This window comes from Triticum aestivum, chromosome 7A (assembly GCF_018294505.1).
Source record: "Triticum aestivum cultivar Chinese Spring chromosome 7A, IWGSC CS RefSeq v2.1, whole genome shotgun sequence".
In the NCBI taxonomy this organism is placed as follows: Eukaryota; Viridiplantae; Streptophyta; class Magnoliopsida; order Poales; family Poaceae; genus Triticum; species Triticum aestivum.
This window is the reverse complement of record NC_057812.1, coordinates 158889435-158911979: the sequence shown is the minus strand read 5'-3', so window position 1 is coordinate 158911979 and position 22545 is coordinate 158889435.

Below are 22545 nucleotides of genomic sequence, written 5' to 3'. Positions count from 1 at the left end.
AGATCATTAAGGTAAAACCCAACCATAGAATTAAAGCATCAAGTCCTCTTTATCCCATACGCAACAACCCCCTTACTTGGGTTTGTATTTCAGTCACTCACGCAACCCACTATAAGCGAATCATGAACGTATTGCAACACCCTACAGTGGTGATCCCTCACGCTTGCGTGACACAGAGAGCACCATAGGACAACACCAATAATAAAACATGCAACTCAAACCAATCACGATCATCAATTAACCCATAGGACAAAACAGATCTACTCAAACATCATAAGATAGCCATACATCATTGGGAAATAATATATAGCATTGAGCACCATGTTTAAGTAGAGAGTACAGCTGGTAAAAGAAGGGTTACACCGCTGCATAGAGGGGGGAAGAGTTGGTGATGATGACGGTGATGTTGTGGTGAAGATTGCGGTGATGATGATGGCCACAACAGCGTTTCGGCGCCACCGGAAGAGAAGGGGAGAGGGGGCCCCTTTGTCTTCTTCTTCCTTGACCTCCTCCCTAGATGGGAGAAGGGTTTCCTCTCTGGTCCTTGGCCTTTATGGCGTGGGAGGGGCGAGAGCCCCTCCGAGATTGGATCTGTCTCTCTGTTTCTCTCTGTTTCTGCGTTCTCGTATTCTGCCCTTTCATCGTTTCGTATATATATGGAGATCCCTGACTCCGACTGGGTTGAAACCTTCGCCGATATTTTTTCCCCGAAAATTAGCTTTCTTGCGGCCAAAGTAGAGTAGCAACCGCCTTACGGGGGGCCCACGAGGGGGGCAGGTGCGCCCCCTGCCTCATGGCCACCTCGGGCACCGTCTCACGTTGATTCTTCCTCCCATATTCTCCAAATATTCCAAAAATATTCTCCATCCATTTTTGTCCCGTTCGGATTCCGTTTGATATGGGGTTTCTGCGAAACATAAAACATGCAACAAACAGGAACTGACACTGGGCACTGGATCAATATGTTAGTCCTAAAAATAGTATAAAAAGTTGCCAAAAAGTATATGAAAGTTGTATAATATTGGCATGGAACAATCAAAAATTATAGATACGACGGAGACGTATCACACGTGTCGTCCTATCATCTAGGCTAGTTTTAGTTTGGACGTCGAATGTACCCATAGTAGCTAACTTTTTTAGGGGTTCGAGAGTAACTAGCTAGGTGGTTGCTCAACGACGTGGGCTCAATGTCGCCATCTAGTAGTACTAGCTTCGGCCACTTTTAAACATGGCGTGAGAGACATTCGAAACGGCCCAACGCAAGAGGTAATGACCTGAAGTTAAGTTTAGTCCCATATCGGCTGGGTGAGATGGTTTTGACCAGCTTATAAGGGATGACATGCACCTTTTGTTGAGTAGTGGAGCACATGCATGAAGAGACAACTAACACACGTGCACGTATAGCGCGTGCACTCACATGAATATTCGCGGATTGTACGCGATTGATATGCGACTTGAGACTTTGAAAATTTCAAAGAGGCGTTCAAATAGAACTTTCGGAGAAGAAGCAAAAAGAATGAGAAAATATTTACGCCATTTTCTTAGAGAACTTTGAAAGAGCAAAATAACTAACCAAAGAAGAACATGGTGTTTTCTTTTTGGAATGCAAATAGCATAAGAAACATAAGAAACGACAGCAAGCAAAACAAAAAGAAAAAAGAACACAAAAGAAGGCAATAAAAACCAAACAAACGAAGCGATAAAAACAATTTTTTTTGGTTTCTTGATTTTGAACGAATGAAACAAACAGAAACCAAATACGGATTTACAAATATCATCAAGCAACCATTGATGTTATTAATGTATATGAGAACATGAGTGAAATGTACCGAAATTTTATTATTGATAATTAATATTCCAGTAATTCTGAAACTAATAAACATTAAAATAGGAAGGACGCTAGGAATAACAGCATCCAAGGCTGGATGCCAGTACCAACAACGTCCAAGGCTGGACGCTCTTATAAACAGCGACCACTGTTTGGTTCGACCAGACCCCGCCTGGCTACCTCCGGCCTTCGACTTGTACCCTCAGCCACCTCCACATGATCAAAGCTAGACTCCGTCACCTCTAGTCCACCGAAAATGGCGCTCCAGCAACACACACCCTTCTTTCGCTCACTGTTATCCCTCTTTGCCAATTGCCATTGTCGTGCCTCTCTTGCAATGGTGATCCGTTGAACCCCCTTGCCGCCGGGGCCCCAGCTGTCCAACTCCGGCAGTTATATCCTCCTCAGGAAGGACCACCCCTACCTCTTCCCTATTATGCTCGGAGTCATCTCTAACAACACTGACTACTAACACATCATCATGAGCCCTCTCTCCACCCTTGTCGCTCTCCTACACTAGGCACGCGCAACGGTGTGGGTGGATGTGTTGTGAATTTGTGCGTGAATTTTTGTGCATGTTGCCGTGAACTCAAGTTGTTTTCTATCAAAAAAGGCTCGCACCCCGCTTTATAGATAAAGCAACTATCATACAACTCGATGCATACAACTCGCACCACACCACATACACCCGGGCAAGGACATAACAATGCAAAAAAAAACAGCGATACCACCACAACCCACTCCAAGCTCGCAACAAGAATACGAAGAGAGTTCCGCGAGAAGCTGTCGGAGTGCTCGACAGAGGCGTCACGAAGAAACGATGTTGCGCCCGACGAACCGTGGACTCCAAGACAGTGCCTTTAGGAAGGGTACGACACTAGAGCACCGGCACCGCTGATCCAAAAAGATCATGGTTTTCACCTGGAGCAAACGAAAGGAGGAGAGTAGCCACAACGCCGCCTTCAGGAAGGTAACGACGTCCATGGCTGCCGCCACCGCAGGCCTTGCGCAAGCCATACAATGATTACCCTCTGGCATGCACTCTCTGCCTCCGAGACCACCATTGGTCGCCGAACACCGGACACCATGCCTCCTGCATGCCCATGGCAGGGGGCGCCGTCTGTAGCCCGTGCCGCCATGCCCAGCAGCCCACGCCGCCCGCTAGCCGTCATGCCGCCGCCACGACACCGTTTCTGGCCGCTTCGGTGCACCACCGCGCCCGTTGTCCAATGGGGCGTCCATGCCTGCCCAAACTGGGCCGCGCCCGACCTCCTATGGATGGAACAGAAAACATCCCCGCCGCTGCCTACGCTGATGGGGCGAACATGCCCTCTGGCAACGACTATGGAGGAGGGAGAGGGGGAGGGGGAACCCCAATGACGATGGCTAGGGTTAGCCTCTGGTAGCTCGAGGGAGCGACCCATATGGGAGAGGGGAAAGAGGGGAGGTTTCCTGACTAGCTCACCGCTCGAGTTGTTTTCTTAGTTGCAAAGGAGTGTACCGGAGCACACTGTCCATGGTTGAATCGCTGGAGGCTTTCGCCCTCAAGGCAGCCCAGAAAGCAATTAAGTCACAAGTGTAGAATGCGCAACTAGACTTGCCTGCGACAATTTTGGTAGCTAATGAGTAAGAAATACATACATTCAAGTGTTGTAAGACGATTTTACGTCTAATTTGGCAAAAGCAAATTGTGCTAGAATGGTACAAATGGGTGTTTCAGTGATTAGTTATCGATGCCTTAAAACCATCACAAAATATCTAAAACTCACATATTAAATCTAAAATACTCTTAGTATAGTTAAATAAAAGCACCTGATCGAACCACATAATTGGACGCTGTTTATAATAGCACCCAGCTATGGACGTCATTGACAATAGCGTCCAGCCTGGACGCCGTTGTACATAGCGTCCTTCCTATTTCTCAAATTTTGGCCCACCCATTATCAATTTTCTAATTGTTGCAATACTAATTACTATCAATAAAAAAATCGGTGAAATGTTGGTAAGGAAATATACTTCCCCAAGCTTAGACTTTACACCTAAGTCTAGCTCATTCCTACGGGTGGATATCCTCATGGTCTCCATTGTATCGCGCAAAGGCCATATCTCGCCTTTTGTGAGACAGAGGCTCATCCAGCGCGAGCGGAAGTGGGTGGACATATGTACATGTTTGTGTAGAGTTTTGTGAATGTTTATCGAAACATCCTATGGACTAGTTCAGGCTGGTTTTAGAAGCTTCCGCGTGTTTTTCTGTTATTTCTATTTATGTTTTTTTTTCATTTTTCCGATGTTTGTAAATACAAACATTTTCCATGTACAGTTTTTGTTTCAATTATACATACATACATACATACATACATACATACATACATACATACATACATACATATATATATATATATATATATATATGCACACACACACATCGTATAAATATTTATTTTAAAAATTCTCAAACATATTTTTGTAACACGTGATTTTTTTAGAAAATGTCATAAACATTTTTAAACGATACGAAACATTTTTTACCTTATATATTTTTTCTGAATATGACTGACATTTGTTTTGAAATGCGTGCACATTTTTTTGAATGATACAAAACTTTTTCAAAACAACTATCCAAACTTTTTTCTACATGGTATAAACATTTATTCAAAATGTCGTGAACACATTTTAGATACACGTGTTTTAAAAATATGAAGAACATTTTTGTAAAATCTTGTGTTTTTTTTCACTCAGAAATTTCATGAAAATATTTTTAAAACTCATTAATTTGTTAATATTATTACAACATTTTTCCAATGGTACAAATATTATTCTGAAATTACGCGATTAAATAATCTACAATTAGGGAACCTATATTAAATGATCATAAACACATTTTAAAAATGAAATGAATCAATTTTTGTAATTATTTATTTACCATATTTTAAAATAAAAACAAAACTAAAAGAAGATAATAAAATATAAAAAGCCAAAAAATGACTCGAAAGAAAACTGAACGAAACGAACCCGAGATAGTGGGCCGGTTTACTTACATAGGCTGCCTGACCCAAACCAGTGCAATCTCTTCTTAATAGGGGCGCGAGGCAATCGGCAGCGGGAGAGTCGGGAGCAACTAGTTAACGAGCGCTCCTTCGAGAGCCTCGCAGCGATCAGCGCCACTTGGCGCGCTCTCAGCCATTTGCCACGTGTCGCGCTCTTTGAATAAACGGATCTACGAAAAAAGAGAAAACTCCCAGGTTGCGACAAGTGGCGCGCTGCATGTGCGCCACTTGTCGCGGCCTGGGAAAGTGGAGTTGATGTGGACATGGCCTTTATGGATACAACCGAAAATATTATCCTCATATAAAATAATCAGGTTATTTCTGTTAATAATTATTATATAAATTATTATTTTGTTACTTCCGAATAGGAATACGACACTTTCTTTTATTATATGCAGGATTACGGAAGACATGCACAAACCTTGCGTGAAGATGCGAGGACTAACTGAGCGATGTTCGAGGGAGTCAAACAACACCAATAGACATGCATATGTTCTCAAGTTTCAACATCCATGAGATGCTTATGTCAACCAACGGCAGTATCATAAGTCATTGCATGCATGGCTTCTACCACAACAACCAGCCATCCATCATGCATACTACGTGCACCTTGACAAAGGCACGAGGGTGACACAAGTTGGTTTTTACTTCATGGAGCAAGAGAAGCAACGTGATGGGCCTAAGGATTTTTTTTATTGATATGCTAGTAGTACAACTATGGGCTGACCCATATGTTTGGCCTCTATACGGCCGTCTATCCAAAGTAGCCACGACGTTCGCGAGATCAACAGATAAGGTGGCGGCCGTACTAATAAATAGCTATTCTAGATTAGGGTTTAGACTCGGGTTTTATTGTATTGTTTAGCCATCGCTACAATTTCGCATCTACGAGACATGTATGACTACCGCCTTGTCAGATCCACAGTGGAACCCCAACTTTTCATCTAGTTCGTGTGCTCAGTTTATTATCCGCAATTTCAGTTGCAATTCACATTTGTTCTTGCCGGTTCTTCAGTTGCTTGCAGGAACTCGAATCTCGTTGTTCAGCTTGATCGTGCCTACGGCAAGGTCAATAACCATCGGAGATTGGTTTAGCGATTGTCGAGGCGTATCGTTGGGTACGATATAGCCGGATCGTCAAGGTCAAAATCCACCAAATCGATAATTATCCCTACTCTCATCGAAAGATCGGGCCGCCGTCACATCAATTGGTATCAGTTTTCAGGTTCATCGATGAGAGATTTACAGTTTTATTAGATTAGTTGTTTTCTGTCCCATAAACCCACGAAAAAGCCAAAAAAAAATTAGATTAGTTCATTCATTACACCTACCTTTTTAGCCTTTAGCAATTTTTGCATCGCTTATTTGCGTAGTTGAATTTTTGGTTGCATACATCCTAGAATTAGTGCTGGTTTAGATTAGTTTGAAAGAAAATTGTCTACTAGATCGCACTTGTTTTTGTCCACCATATTTTCTGCCGCAAATTCATCGGTAATCTAGAGGAAGAAAAAAAAAACAAGTTTGCATCGTTTTGCACACGTACAGGCACTGCTCCACAACAGTACTTCGAACCAGGTCAACTTGCGCCTGTGTACGTGCATCCATACACACATCGCGTTTCGCGAGCTGCCAGACATCCCAGCACACACAGTCTGGTCCTTAGCGTGGCTTCACACCAAGCAAGACACAAACCATCAGACATCCAGCCGTGTCAGTCTGTCTCCACGCGCGACACGCCCACCGATTTCCATTAGGCTGTGCCTGTGTATTAGTACTAGTCCACGCTAATCTCCAGACTCAAGTGCTTGTAGCTAGCTCTCGTTGCACCTATCCAGTAGCCTTGCATCTTTTTTATCTCTTGTGACTTAAATTGTGTCTGTGATTTCTGCTAGCAATTGGCCTGTCAAAAAAAGGAAAAAAAAAGAAAAAAAGAAAAAAAAAGGAAAAAGAAGAAAAAAATAGAAAAAAGAAAGAAAAAAAACGTTGCAAAATTCAGGCCGGCTAGTATCTGCTTTGGGCTGTTTGCCATTGAGGATTTTCCTTTTGTTGCTACGCACTTGACACTTCACCATTTATCATCTGTTTCCAGACGTGTACCTCACTTATATTTAGCTATTTAGAGCTCTCAAATTTTCATCGGTTTCCATTCACTTGTTTCAGTATCTGGGCTTAGATTGTTTTATCTCTTACTAGTCGACTGCCAGCACTAGTTAGGAGTTTGAGCAATTATTCAACTTGCACTACTTTTTGCTAAATTGTGCCACTGATATTGTGAGTTGAGGAAACCTTAACCAAGCTCCACTTCCTATATTGTACCTTGTTCGGTCGACTTGGCAATCGCTACATCCAACGTTTGATAACTTTTGACAGCGCCAAAGGCCGACAACCACTGCAGCACGGTAAGAACTGGTAAGAGCTTGGTAATTACTAGAGTGTTGAGAGATTTTTTCCCACCACCTCCGAGTAGTACCATAGGAACATTACACTTGTGATTTTGTTTTTGTATGGTACTAACCATGGCAGATTCTAGAGCGGTCAACGGTTGGGTTGCGTCTATTGTGGGAGATGCATTGCCACATTTTGATACAAATCACTCTTACCCACCACAAAAGGTACAACGACTGTCACATGCTCTACATCATGGTAGAAACACACATCATCAGGTTACTTCTTTGCCAAATTTCGAGGGTAAATATGACCCTGATTCATATATTGATTGGGAAATTGAGGTAGAAGAAATATTTGGTAGCCATGATTTTTCTGAGCATAAGAAACTAAATGATGTCGCTAAAAGCTTTTTCGGTTTTGCTTCAGTTTGGTGGAGGAATTATTGCAGGGAAAATATTTGTAATAAACCTACTACTTGGAAAGCTTTAAAACTCGTTATGCGAAACCGATTTGTTCCTTCATACCATGCTAGTGATTTGCTTAGAAAATTGCAACGTTTAGCACAAGGCAATGACACCGTTGAAGACTATTATCATAATTTATGTATTGCTTTGTTTCGTTGTGGCATCGAAGAATGTGAAGAAGCTACCATGCATAGATTCTTAATGGGATTAAACCATGATGTTTATGATATACTTGTGCACAAAGAATATTATTCCATCAATGATTTGTTCCGTCTTGCTTGTAAAGTTGAACAAAATATTAATAGACACGTACTTGAGATAAAGAAACACACGGTGAAACACCCTACACGAAGTTTTGTTTCGGTTACTTCTTCTCATGCGAAAAATGCTATGGTTGTTGGACCAAATGCAACGAGAGCCACAACACTCCGAGCTTGTGGCATGATGCCACTGACAATACCTACATCTTCTGATATAGCCATCGAAGGTAATAAGAAAGGTATTGAATCTACCCTTCCACATGAGATTGTTCCATGTCATGCTAAATTAAAAGCTTCATGTGTTGAGTTGAATGAAATGCCATCTGTTTTGATCACGCAATTTGTGATGGATAATTGTGTTGCTACATTGGATAACTTGTGTGATCAAACAACCGACACACCCATTGATTTGAGTGCACGCAATGAATTAAAGGCCATTGATATTGAACCATGTGACTTACTAATTAAATCTAGTTTGGATCACGTACAATTATTGGTTAAACCTGATGAAGTATTAGCTAGAATTTCTCATGCTAATTCTTTGTATTATGTTTTATCGAATCCACCTATGTCTTTGTCACATGCGAGAAATAACATAGTTGAAATCACATGTTTGAGTTCCGTGAAAAGTATTGATGCACCTAATCTTACTTTTAACTTGATTGGTGAGGATTGTGTAGACAATGAATTTTTGGTGCATAGAATTTGCATCACATGTGATGATCTTGCTAGCTTGAAAGATAATATTAATAATCCAATGCTTGATCATTTTAATATGACCTCCAACATTGTTGTTGATTACATGTCAAATAGCATATTGCATGATTGCTTATCTACACATGCTAATTTCGATAAACCTAATAGTTATCTACCTATCTTGGGATGGTTTAATGATAAACATTACAAATTGGATGACATAAATATGTGCTTCACTTATATGTGCAAACTAAGTTGTAATACTTCACCTTGGTATATTTCTTGTGCTAATTATTTGGACTTTCATCTCATATCATATGCTAATTACTCATGTATCAAGACATTAATAGTGCAACAACAGAGAGAAGTTAAAATGGATGACTTATAAATATACCACCTATACACCTTGTCTCTTTTGTTAGTCTATTTTCAGATTATCCAAAGCCAAGGACAGCTTTGTTTTCAAGAAAGGGAGAATGATGTGGACATGGCCTTTATGGATACAACCGAAAATATTATCCTCATATAAAATAATCAGGTGATTTCTGTTAATAATTATTATATAAATTATTATTTTGTTACTCCGAATAGGAATACGACACTTTCTTTTATTATATGCAGGATTACAGAAGACATGCACAAACCTTGCGTGAAGATGCAAGGACTAACTGAGCGATGTTCGAGGGAGTCAAACAACACCAATAGACATGCATATGTTCTCAAGTTTCAACATCCATGAGATGCTTATGTCAACCAACGGCAGTATCGTAAGTCGTTGCATGCATGGCTTCTACCACAACAACCAGTCATCCATCATGCATACTACGTGCACCTTGACAAAGGCACGAGGGCGACACACGTTGGTTTTTACTTCATGGAGCAAGAGAAGCAACATGATGGGCCTAAGGATTTTTTTTATTAATACGCTAGTAGTACAACTATGGGTTGACCCATATGTTTGGCCTCTATACGACCGTGTATCCAAAGTAGCCACGGTGTTCGCGAGATCAACAGATAAGGCGGCGGCCGTACTAATAAATAGCTATTCTAGATTAGGGTTTAGACTCGGATTTTATTGTATTGTTTAGCCATCGCTACAATTTCGCATCTACGAGACGTGTAGGACTACCGCCTTGTCAGATCCACAGTGAAACCTCAACTTTTCATCTAGTTCGTGTGCTTAGTTTATTATCCGCAATTTCAGTTGTAATTCACCTTTATTCTTGCCGGTTCTTCGGTTGCTTGCAGGAATTCGAACCTCGTTGTTCAGGTTGATCGTGCCTACGGCAAGGTCAATAACCATCGGAGATTGGTTTAGCGATTGTCGAGGCGTATCGTCGGGTACGGTATAGCCGGATCGTCAAGATCAAAATCCACCAAATCGATAATTATCCCCACTCTCATCGAAAGATCGGGCCGCCGTCACATCAGGAGTGCTCTTTGCAACGAGTACTCCTTAATTAGTGATTTCGGGGAGAGTCAGCGCCTTCGGCGCGCCCACGCTGCTGCGTGGACGGGCCGACCCAACACGCGGGCTTGACCGAAAGGAATAAAACAGAAAAAAACATCGCGTGCTAGAAGAATCGAACAGCAACCACCTATTCTGCAGTACAACAGGTTAACCACTCGACCACTCAAGCAGAACTGCTAGATTGCATCTTTTTCTTCTTTTTATTGTTTCATTTTTCCTTATTTCCTCTTTCCTTTTTCCTTATTTCCACTTTTTTTCCTTTTTCCTTTTTTCCTTCTTTTGTTTTCTATTTCTTCCTTATCTGATGACATTTTTCAAATTTGTAAACTCTTTTCAAATCGATACACTTTTCAAATTCAAGGAAATTTGAAAAAAGTTCATCAGATTTGAAAAAAGATCATAAATTTGAAAAAAAGTTCATCAAGTTTGAAAATGTTCATAAATTTTGAAAAAAGTTCATCGGATTTGATAAAAAGTTAATCACATTTGAAAAAAGTTCATCGATTTTGAAAAAAAAATCATCGAACTTGAAAAATGTTCATCAAAATTGATATCTTTTTTACTGAAATTTAAAAAAGTTTGTCCAATTTGAAAAAAAGTTCATTGAATTTGGAAAAGGGTTCATCAAATTAGAAAAAATTTCATCAATTTTGGAAAAAAATCATAAATTTAAAAAAAGTTCATCGATTTTTTATACAGAAAACCATCAATTTAGAAAAACGAATTTAAAAAACGCACGTTTATAAAGAACAAAAAAGAAAAAAGAAAACCAAATTAAAACCGCCGAGGCAATGACCACGAACCAGGAAAAACCCGGTTTGGAAAGCTTCCCAAAACCAGGGTAGTCCCGCGGCTGTTCGGAACAAAGAAAAACAAATAAGTTATGTATCACTAGTACTCCTTCCGTCCGAAAATACTTGTCATTAAAATGGACAAAAATGATATATCTAAAACTAAAATATATGTAGATACATCCCCTTTTATTCATTTTGATGACAAGTATTTCCGAACAGAGGGAGTAGTTCGATGGCGAAGTGGTTACTGTCCCCGCAAGAAAAAGATGAAGATTTGCTCGCGATTTCGAGTTTTGCTGGGCGCGCACCAGTTTTGGACCTTTTTATTGTAAAGACAGATTTTGTAAAAACTCTATCTGGGCCGGCCCAGCACGAGAGCGCTGCAGGCGCCCGTTAGCAAAATGCTCTATAACTGGCGCCTGCAACCCCAAATATGGTTTGCCATCGGCAGCGTGCACTCCCTTCCCCACGCCCGCCCTTTCGGGCCATCCCTTGTGGGGGCGCCTCGTTTTCATTTGATTTTTTCGACTAATTTTCTTCTTTTTTCTTACTGAAATAATTGAGTAATGTTCATGCATTTCAAAAATGTTCGGGAAAATGTGATCGTGAATTTAAAAAATTGTTCCCCAGTTAAAAAAATGTTTTTTAATTGAACAAAATGTTCCCCGATTCAAAAAAAGTTTACCAGTTCCGCAATAAATGTTCACATTTTTTCTAAAATGTTCATGAATTCAAAAAATGTTTAAAAATTTGTAAAAAATAACCATAATTTAAAGAAAACTTAAAAAACGTTCAATAATAAAAATTATAACCAAAAGCAAAAACGAACATGTATAAAAGAACAACAACAAGAAAAGAACAGAAATGAGAAAAAAGAACTGAAATACAAGCGCAGTGAGGCTGGACGTGTTTGGAGACGCGACAACGATGAGATCCTAGATTGCTTTGTGTTATGCACGAGATGTTTAAAGATTGAAGGTCAATGGCTTAGGGAGTTGCAGCCATGTGGATGCTGTCGTCGAGCAGGCGACACAATTGATGCCTTCTCTGCAGATCGACTCGGTGTTATGCATGTAGTTCCATGAATTCCGACGCCGTGGTCTATCAGCTCTAGACACATGTAGGCTGGTATAGAGCTTGCCTTGAAGATTAATAGGTTGGCCATGAGAGTCGACAAAGGAGAAGATGGCAACCTCCTCTCCGCCGGGGAGCATCCCTACCTCTCTTTCTGTTGCCGCCTGCCTTCTGGCTGCTGGCCGCCACGTCCTTCTCGTCAGCTTGTGAGGGCTCATTCTAGGCATGGTGGAGCGAGCTATTAGGGCCAAAGACTCGAAAAGCGGGGGAGCCAGGGTGGTGATCACCGGAGGCACAGAGGTAGCCGTTGCAGTCGGGGTCATTAAGGATCGTGCGTGGGGTTACCCACTCTCTCTTTCCGATTGTGGACTTGTGGGTTAAGTTAAGACAATAGGCGAGGTGTGTAGGTGAGGAATTCCTTTTCCCAAAGAAAACATAAATGAGAAGGGAGGTGACTTACGAACGAGAGGTTGGGAAGGCTTATAGATGCGATGTATGAAAATAGGCTCGTACACACCAAACACCATGCACAGATCGTTTGCACGCACGGTCAAAACCAAAGAATATCATGAAAGCGGGACAGTGTAAACATTGTGGCATCTTGATAAAGTTCATGGGATGCCTAAAAACCCACAAAAGCGGGATGAAATCAAGTGACACGAAACCAAGAATATCACTTCATTTTTTAGATAAAAAAGAACAAAAGCTGGACAAAACCAAGAATGTTACCTCCCTTCGTTAGTAGGTAGGGCAGGTACAGGTATAGATATGGGTTAATCCAGGAGTTGGAAATAGTTTGGACTCGGTTTGGGCAGAGAATACATTCACTTTGGTTTGGCTTATCTTGTAGCCGAAATTCTTTGGATTGATTTGCTTTGGGTGTTGCACATGTCGTCCTATCATCTATGCTAGTTTTAGTTTGGAGATCGAACTTTCCCACCTTTAAACGTATCCATAGTAGCTAGTTTTTTGTTGAGGGGTTTCAGAGTAGCTAGTTAGGTGGTCACTCAATGACGTGGGCTCAATATTGCTAGCTAGTAGTATTAGCTTTGGCCACCTTTAAACGTGGCGTGGGCTACAAGAGACATTTGAAACGGCTCAACTCAAGAGGTATTGACTAGAAGTTAAGTTTAGTCCCACCTTGACTGGGTGAGGTAGTTTTGACCAGCTTATAAGGGATGGCATCCACCTTTTGTTGAGTAGTAGAGCACATGTATGGAGAGATAACTAACACAAATGCACATATCGCACGTGCACTCGCGTGAATATTCACGGATTATACGCGATTGATATGTGACTTAAGACTTTGAGGGCAACTTTAATTCGTAGGATTGCAAAAACACAGGAATAGAAAAACGTAGGATTGAAATGGCATGTCCATTAGATCCCTATAGGATTTGAGTTTGTTTGATTGTGTCATGGAAAAAGCAAAGGATTTCTTCCAAGAGATTGGAGTGGATGTTAGAATTATTGTGAAATGTAGTACAAATAAATCCTCTGGAAAAAATCCTACAAGATTCAATTCTACGAATCAAACGACCAACGTAGGAAAAATTTCTAAGAATTCTAATCCTTAAAAAATCCTATGGAGATCCTTTGAATCAAAGAGACCCTAAAAGTTTCAAAGAGGCGTTCAAATAGAACTTCCAAAGAAGAAGCAAAAAAGAATAAGGAAATATTTACATTGTTTTCTTAGAGAACTTCGAAAGAGCAAAATAACCAACCAAAGAAGAACACTGTGTTTCTTTTTCTGAATGCAAATAGCACAAGAAACATAATAAACGACAACAAACAAACTAAAAATAAGAAAGAACACTAAAGAAGGCAATAAAAGACCCAACAAAACAAAGCGACAAAATGAGAAATGTTTTTTGGTTTCTTGATTTTGAGTGAATCAAACAAACATAAACCAAATATGGATATACAAATATCATAAAGCAACCATTCATATAATTAATATATATGAGAACACGAGTGAAATGTAGGTAAGGAAATATACTTCCCCAAGCTTAGGCTTTACACCTAAGTTTGGCTCACTCCTACGGATGGAAATCTTCATGGTCTCCATTTTATCACGCCAGAGCTATATCTCAACCCTTTGTGAGACAGAAGCTCGTCTAGCGTGAGCGGAAGTAGATCGACATATATACATGTTTGTGTAAAGTTTTGTGAACGGTTTTTGGAAGCTTCTATGGACTGGTTCAGACCGGTTTTAGAAGCTTCCGCGTGTTTTTTCTGTTATTTCTTTTGTGTTTGATATTTTTTCAGATGTACGTGATGTATGTAAATACGGACATTTTCCGTGTACAATTTTTCTTTCAATTATACGAAGAATTTTGTATACATCTTATAATTTTTATTTAAATTTCACAAACATATTTTTGTAACGCGTGAACATTTTGTAAAATGTCCTGGTCATTTTTTAAATGGTATATTTTTTACATTTTATATTTTCTGAATATGATGGACAGTTGTTTCGAAATACGTGGACATTTTTCTGCATGGTATAAACATTTATTCAAAACGTCATGAACAAATCTTAGAAACACGTGATTAAAAAGTATGAAGAACAGTTTTATAAAATCATGTGATATTTTTTCACTCAAAAATTTCATGAACATATTTTTGAAAATCACGAATTTTGAAATATAGTTACAACATTTTTCTAATGGTACAAATATGATTTAGAAATTATGCGAACAAATATTCCACATTAGGGAACCTATTTTAAATGCGTCCTAAACACATTTTAAAAATGAAGTGAATTAATTTTGTAATATATTTGTTTGAATATTTCTAAATATAATTTTTAAAATAATATAATAAAATAGAGAAAACGAACAAATGACTGAAAATAAAACTGAACGAAACGAACCCGAGATAGTGGGCAGGTCCACTTACAGAGGCTGCCTGACGCAAACCCGTTGGCCCCTTAAGCGCCAGTGCGACCTCTTCTTTCTTATTCGGCGCGCTAGGCGTTCGGCAGCGCGCACTCCCTTCCCCACGCCCGCCCTTTCGGGCCGTCCAAAAATGTGCGGGGCGCCTTGTTTTTCATTTGATTTTTGGCCTAATTTTCTTCTTTTTCTTATTGATATAATTATGCATTTCAGAAGAGTTCCATATTTAATTTGTTTGCGAATTTCGAAAAAAATCTCAACATTATGTTTGAGGATTCAAAATAATGCTGGCATTCATGAATTTGAAAAAAATGCTTGCGAATTCAGAAAAAAATCATTAATTTGTAGAAAGTGTTCAAAGTTTTTTAAATGACCGTGAACGAAAAATATCATCATTTTTTTAAAATATAGCTGATTCAAGAAATGTTTATGAATATGAATAATCTTCATGCATTTAAACAATGTTCGGGCCAAACGTTTTCACAAATTTCAAAAATTATTCCCCAGTTAAAAAATGTTTTTTCATTCAACATATGTTCCCAATTCAAAATAAAGTTTACCAGTTTCGCAATAAATATTCACAATTTTTCTAAAATGTTCATGAATTCAACAATTGTTCAAAAATTTGTAAAAACAGATTCACTATTTGAAAACACTTTAAAAACATTCAATAATCGAAAAATATAAACAAAATAAAATGAACATGTAAAAAAGAACAACAATACAAAAAGAAGATAAATGAGAAAACTAGAACTAAAATATGAGCGCAGTGAAGCTGGACGTGTTTGGAGACGCGATAGCAATGAGATCCTAGATTGCTTTGTGTTACGCACGAGAGGTTTAAAGATTGAAGGTCAATGGCTTAGGAAGTTGCAGCCACGTGGATGTTGCCGTCGAGCAGGCGACGCAGTTGACGCCTTCTCTGTAGATCGACTCGGTGTTATGCATGTAGTTCCACGAATTCCGAAGTCATGGTCCATCAGCTCTAGACACATGTAGGCTGGTATAGAACCTGCCTTGAAAATCAATAGGGTGGTCGCGAGAGTTGAAGGGGAAGATAAGCACCCCTGCCTCTCTTTCCGTTGTCGCCTACCTTCCTGCTGTTGGCCGCCACGTCCTTCTCATCGATTTGTGATTTGCTTTGGGTGTTGCACATGTCGTCCTATCATCTAGGCTAGTTTTAGTTTGCACTTTAAACTTTCTCACCTTTAAACGTATCCAAAGTAGCTAGCTTTTCTTTAGGGGATCCAGAGTAGCTAGCTAGGTGGTCGCTCAACGACGCGTGCTCAATGTCGCTAGGTAGTAGTACTAGTTTTGGCCACCTACACGGCATGGGTTACAAGAGACATCCGGAACGGCCCAACGCAAGAGGTATTGCCCACAAGCTTAGTTTAGTCCCACCTCGGCCGAGTGAGGTGTTTTTTACCAGCTTATAAGGGATGGCATCCACCTTTTGCTAAGTAGTAGAGCACATGCATGATGAGACAACTAACACACATGCACGTATAACGCTTGCGCTTGATTGAATATTTATGGATTTTACATGATTGATATCGACTTGAGACTTTGAAAGTTTCAAAGAGGTGTTCAAATAGAACTTTCCCAAGCTTAGGCTTTTTACCTAAGTTTGGTTCACTCCTATGGGTGAAAATCTTCAAGGTCTCCATTGTATCGCGCTAGGGCTATATCTCGCCCTTTGTGAGACAGAAGCTCGTCTAGCGTCAGCGGAAGTGGGTGGAAATCTTCAAGGTCTCCATTGGTTCACTCCTAAGAATAATTTTTTATACATCTTATAATATTTATTTAAATTTCACAAACATATTTTTGTAACTCGTGAAAATTTTATAAAATGTCATGATCATTTTTTAAACGGTATATTTGTTTACATTATATATTTTTTTGAATATGACGGACATTTGCTTTGAAATGCGTGGACATTTTTCTGCATGGTAAAAAAATTTATTCAAAATTTCATGAACAAATTTTAAAACACATGCTTAAAAAATATGAAGAACAGTTTTGTAAAATCATGTGATATTTTTCACTCAAAATTTCATGAACATATTTTTGAATCTCATGAATTTTGAACTATAGTTACAATTTTTTTCTAATGGTACAAATATTATTCCGAAATTACGCGAACAAATATTCCAAATCAGTGAACTTATTTTAAATGTGTCATAAACACATTTTAAAAATAAAGTAAATTAATTTTGTAATATTTTTCAAATATTTCTAAATATAAATAAAATTAAAAGAAGATAATAAATAGAGAAAAACAAACAAATGACTGAAAAGAAAACTGAACGAACGAACCCGAGACACTGGGCCGGCCACTTACAGAGGCTGCCTGACCCAAACCAGTGCGACCTCTTCTTATTCGGTGCGCTAGGCGATCGGCAGCGCGCACTGCCTTCCCCACGCCGCCCTTTCGGGCTGCCCCATGTGCGGGTCGTCTTGTTTTTCATTTGATTTTTTGGCCTAATTTTCTTCTTTTCTCTTATTGAAATAATTCTACATTTCAGAAGAGCTCCACATTTAATCTGTTTTGTGAGTTTTGTAAAAAAATCCCAACATTAAATGTTTGAGGATTCAAAATAATGTTGGCATTCATGAATTTGAAAGAATGTTTGCGAATTCAGAAGCAATTAATTAATTTGTAGAAAGTGTTCAAAATAATTAAAAAATGCCCATGAATGAAAAATATATCTGATTCAAAAAATGTTTATGAATATGAATAATGTACATGCATTTCAAAAATGTTCGGCAAAACATGTTCATTAATTTCAAAATTGTTCCCCAATTAAAAAAATATTTTTTTAATTCAACAAATGTTCCCGGATTCAAAAAAAGTTCACCAGTTTCGCAATAAAAGTTTACTAGTTTTGCCATAAATGTTCACGAATTTGTAAAAAATATTTGCGATTTAAAAAAACTAAAAAACCGTTGAATAATTGAAAATATAACCAAAATCAAAAGCGAACATGTAAAAAGAACGACAGTAAGAAAAGAACATAAATGAAAAAAAGAACTAAAATATGAACGCAATGAGGCTGGACGTGCTTGGAGATGCGGCAACGATGATATCCTAGATTGCTTTGTGTTACGCACGAGATGGTTAAAGATTGGAGGTCAATGGCTTAGGGAATTGCAGCCACGTGGATGCTGCCGTCGAGCAGGCGTTGACGCCTTCTCTGTAGATTGACTCGGTGTTATGCATGAATTCCGACATCGTGGTCCATCAGCTCTAGACATATGTAGGCTGGTACAGAGCCTGCCTTGAAGATCAATAGGGTTGCCGCGAGAGTAGAAGGGGAAGATTGCAACCTCTGTTCCGCCGGTGAGCACCCCTGCCTCTCTTTCCGTTGCCACCTGCCTTCCCGCTGCCGGCCGCCGCGTCCTTCTCATCGACTTGTGAGGGGTCATTCTAGGTATGGTGGAGCTTGCTTTTAGGGCCAAAGACCCGAAAAGTGGGGGAGCCGGGGTGGGTGATCACCGAGGCGCGAGGTAGCTGTTGCAGTCGAAGTCATTAAGGATCTTGTGTGAAGTTTCCCACTTTCTCTTTTCGACTGTGGCCTTGTGGGTTAGGTTAAGACAATAGGCGAGGTGTATGCGTGAGAAACTCCTTTTCCCAAAGAAAACGGAAACGGGAAGGAAACGTGTCGGTGAGGTGACTTATGGACGGGAGGTAGGCAATGCTTATAGATGCGATGTATGAAAGATAGGCTCGTACACACCGAGCATCATGCATGTATCGTTTGCACGTACAGTCAAAACCAAAGAATATCACCGAAGCGGTACATTGTAAACATTGTGGCGTCTTATTAAAGTTCATGAGATTTTGCCTAAAAAACTGCAAAAGTGGGAGAAGTCAAGTGACATGAAACCAAGAATATTACCTAATTTTATTAGTAGGTATTAGATATATAGATAAAGAAGAATAAAAGCGGGACGAAACCAAGAATACTACCTCCCGTTATTAGTAGGTAGGGGTAGGTATAGGTATAGATACGGGTTAATCCAGGAGATAGTTTGGACGTAGTTGGGTGGAGAACACATTCACTTTGGTCTACTTTATCTTGTAGCTGAATTCTTTGGAGTGATTTGCATTGGGTGTTGCACATGTCATCCTATCATCTAGGTTAGTTTTAGTTTGGACATTGAACTTTCCCACCTTTAAACGTATGTAGAGTAGCTAGCTTTTTTAGGGGTTTCAGAGTAGTTGGCTAGGTGGTCGCTCAATGACGTGCGCTCAATGTCGCTAGCTAGTAGTACTAGCTTTGGCCGCCTTTAAACACGGCGTGGGCTACAAGAAACATCCGAAACGGCCCAATGTAAGAGGTATTGCCAGAAGTTAAATTGTCCCATCTCGGCTGGGTGAGGTGGTTTTGACCAGCTTATAAGGGATGGCATCCATCTTTTGTTGAGTAGTAGAGCACATGCATTGAGAGACAACTAACACACATGCACATATAGCGGCACTCGCATGAATATTCGCGGATTGTACGCGATTGATATGAGACTTGAGACTTTGGACGCTTGGCGCGCCACCACCCGTCTCTCTTGTTTTTATTTTTGCCTTGCTTCTGACAGGCCTACCAGCATCAACTCTGCGGTTTAGAACAATAACATGTGCATATAACTTATAGATATGATCAATCTCATATTTTTTATTTTTATCCTGGTTCTGTCAGGCTTCACTCTTTGTTGGACTCCACTATCGGGGTAGGGATGATTCTGGAGCTGTGCGGGCTATTGTTGGTTAGCTCTTGGATTTGTTGTTTCTATTCATGGCATCTAGATAGCCGACGGTTTGCATGCTGTCCGATGGCACAACGCAATTGCAAGCGTTTTTGTTCTGGGCATGCTTCACTTAAAATGCTACACTTACGGGCTGAATCCTATGGGATTAAGCCTACAGACTCATGTGGTATGCAGCCATGCAGCAGCGGGAGACAATTTCAAAGCGAAAGTTAAGTCTTCCAACTTTGATGACAAGTTTCATGGTTATCATTATTCTTTATAGCATACGTGTCATCATCATAATCATCATAGATAGCAACTTTATTATCATTGTCAATTGAAGCCTCATCCAAAATGGTGGATTCATCACTAAATAAAGTCATGACCTCTCCAAATCCACTTTCATCATTATAATCATCATAAATAGGAGGCATGCAATCATTATAACAAATCCGCACATCAAATCTTGGGGGACTAAAAATATCATCTTCATCAAACATAGCATCACCAAGCTTATGACTTTGCTTATCATTAGCATCATGGATATTCAAAGAATTCATACTAACAACATTGCAATCATGCTCATCATTTATACCAAACATTCTATTGAATTCTTCTTATATCAATTGAGCACAATTTTCCTTTCCATCATTTTCACGAAAGACATTATAAAGATGAATAATATGATGCAACCTCAATTCCATTTTTTGTAGTTTTGTTTTTATAAACCAACTAGTGATAAAACAAGAAACTAAAAGATTCAATTGCAAGATCTAAAGATATAACTTCATGCACTCACCTCCCCAACAACGGCGCCAGAAAAGAGCTTGATGTCTACTACGCAACTTTATTCTTGTAGACACGTGTTGGGCCTCCAAGCGTAGAGTTTTGTAGGACAGTAGCAATTTTCCCTCAAGTGGATGACCTAAGGTTTATCAATCCGTGAGAGGCGTAGGATGAAGATGGTCTCTCTCAAACAACCCTGCAACCAAATAATAAAAAGTCTCTTGTGTCCCCAACACACCAAATACAATGGTAATTTGTAATCTCATAGTCATAGGAACATGCATAAGTTATGAAGAAAGCAATAGCAATAAATTAGACGATCATAGTGCTAAGCTAACGGATGGGTCAAGTCAATCACATCATTCTCTAATGATGTGATCCCGTTGATCAAATGACAACTCATGTCTATGGCTAGGAAACTTAACCATCTTTGATTAACGAGCTAGTCAAGTAGAGGCATACTAGTGACACTCTGTTTGTCTATGTATTCACACATGTACTAAGTTTCCGGTTAATACAATTCTAGCATGAATAATAAACATTTATCATGATATAAGGAAATATAAATAACAACTTTATTATTGCCTTTAGGGCATATTTCCTTCAATTTGACATTAGCTCACTTGATGAATGGAGAACCCAAGCCTATGGGAATGCCAAGTTGTTTAAAGAAAAAGTTAAAAGATGGCATGATAAGCTACAACAGTGTAATGTAGGTGATCATGTTTTGCTATACAACTCTTGTTTAAGATTTTTGTAGGAAAACTTCTCTCTAAATGGGAAGGCCCTTACATTATCGAGGAGGTCTATCGTTCCGGTGCCATACAAATTAACAATGCTGAAGTCACAAATTTGAAGGTGGTAAACGATCAAAGAATCAAACATTAGATCTCAGGTACTCCCATAAATGTTGAGACCAATATAATTGACACCGTAACACCGGAGGAGTACATAAGGGACACTTTCCAGAATGTTTCAGACTCTGAAAAGGAATAGGTATGTGGTACGGTAAGTAAACCGACTCCAAGACGTTTCCACTAGCAAATTTTCTCCGTTTTGGAATATTTAAAAAAATAGGAAAATTAAAAGTAGTCCGAGAGAGACACAAGGCCACCACAAGGGTGGAGGGCATGCCCTACCCCCTGGGCGCGCCTCCCGACCTTGTGGTTGCCTCGTGTGCCTTCCGGACTCTGTTTTCTTGCACGATACTTCTTTTGGTCGGTAAAAATTCATTATATAATCTCCTGAAGGTTTTGACCACGGTACCATGACAAAACCCTCTGTTTTCGTTTGCATTGTTTCTGCAGCAGATTTGGAGCATGATGTCGTCACATGATTCGGAGGGAGAAAGTTACATGGATGACTACATCACAAACCCAAAAGCATATGGGGATGTGGAACATTATGGTTGGACCACGGAGGAAGAAGAAGACTATGATCCAAAAGGGAAGGAGGATACAAGCTCCGATGAAGAGGACGATCCACTACCTCAACCTGGCGATATGCATGTGGAGTTCAAGAAGTACAACCTCCCTAAGGTCCAATCCATCCCACCACGTTTTTCGCATGACAGCAAGGCGGCATTATGCAAAAAGATAATGAAACTCGAGCTCGAGAATGAGAATCCGAGGTAGGAAAATTTTAACCTCAAACGCAAGCTAGAGAAGAAGAATTCAACAACTCCATCATCACCCCCTTCGAAGATATAAAGCTAAATACATGGGTATGGGCACTCCCCTTGGCAACTGCCAAGCTTGGGGGAGTGCCCCGGTATCGTATCACCATCACATCTTTATCTTTATCGTTTTTCTTAGTTCGATCCTTTGGTTATATCTTGATCTAGTAGAGTAAAGTTTTTATATAGTATGATCTAGCCTTGAGTTTTGCTTTATGTTCCCTCTATGTAATCGAGTCCGTGAGTTATATAATAAAGAGTAGTTTTGAGCGAAGGGCTTTGCTTTCTTGCTATGATCTCGAGGGGATTAAATAAAATAAAGAATAAGAAGAAATAAAAAGATAATATATTGATCTTATGGAGAGTAATGACTTCACATATAAAGAGTATGATGAATACAATTTATTGATAGTTGACAAACA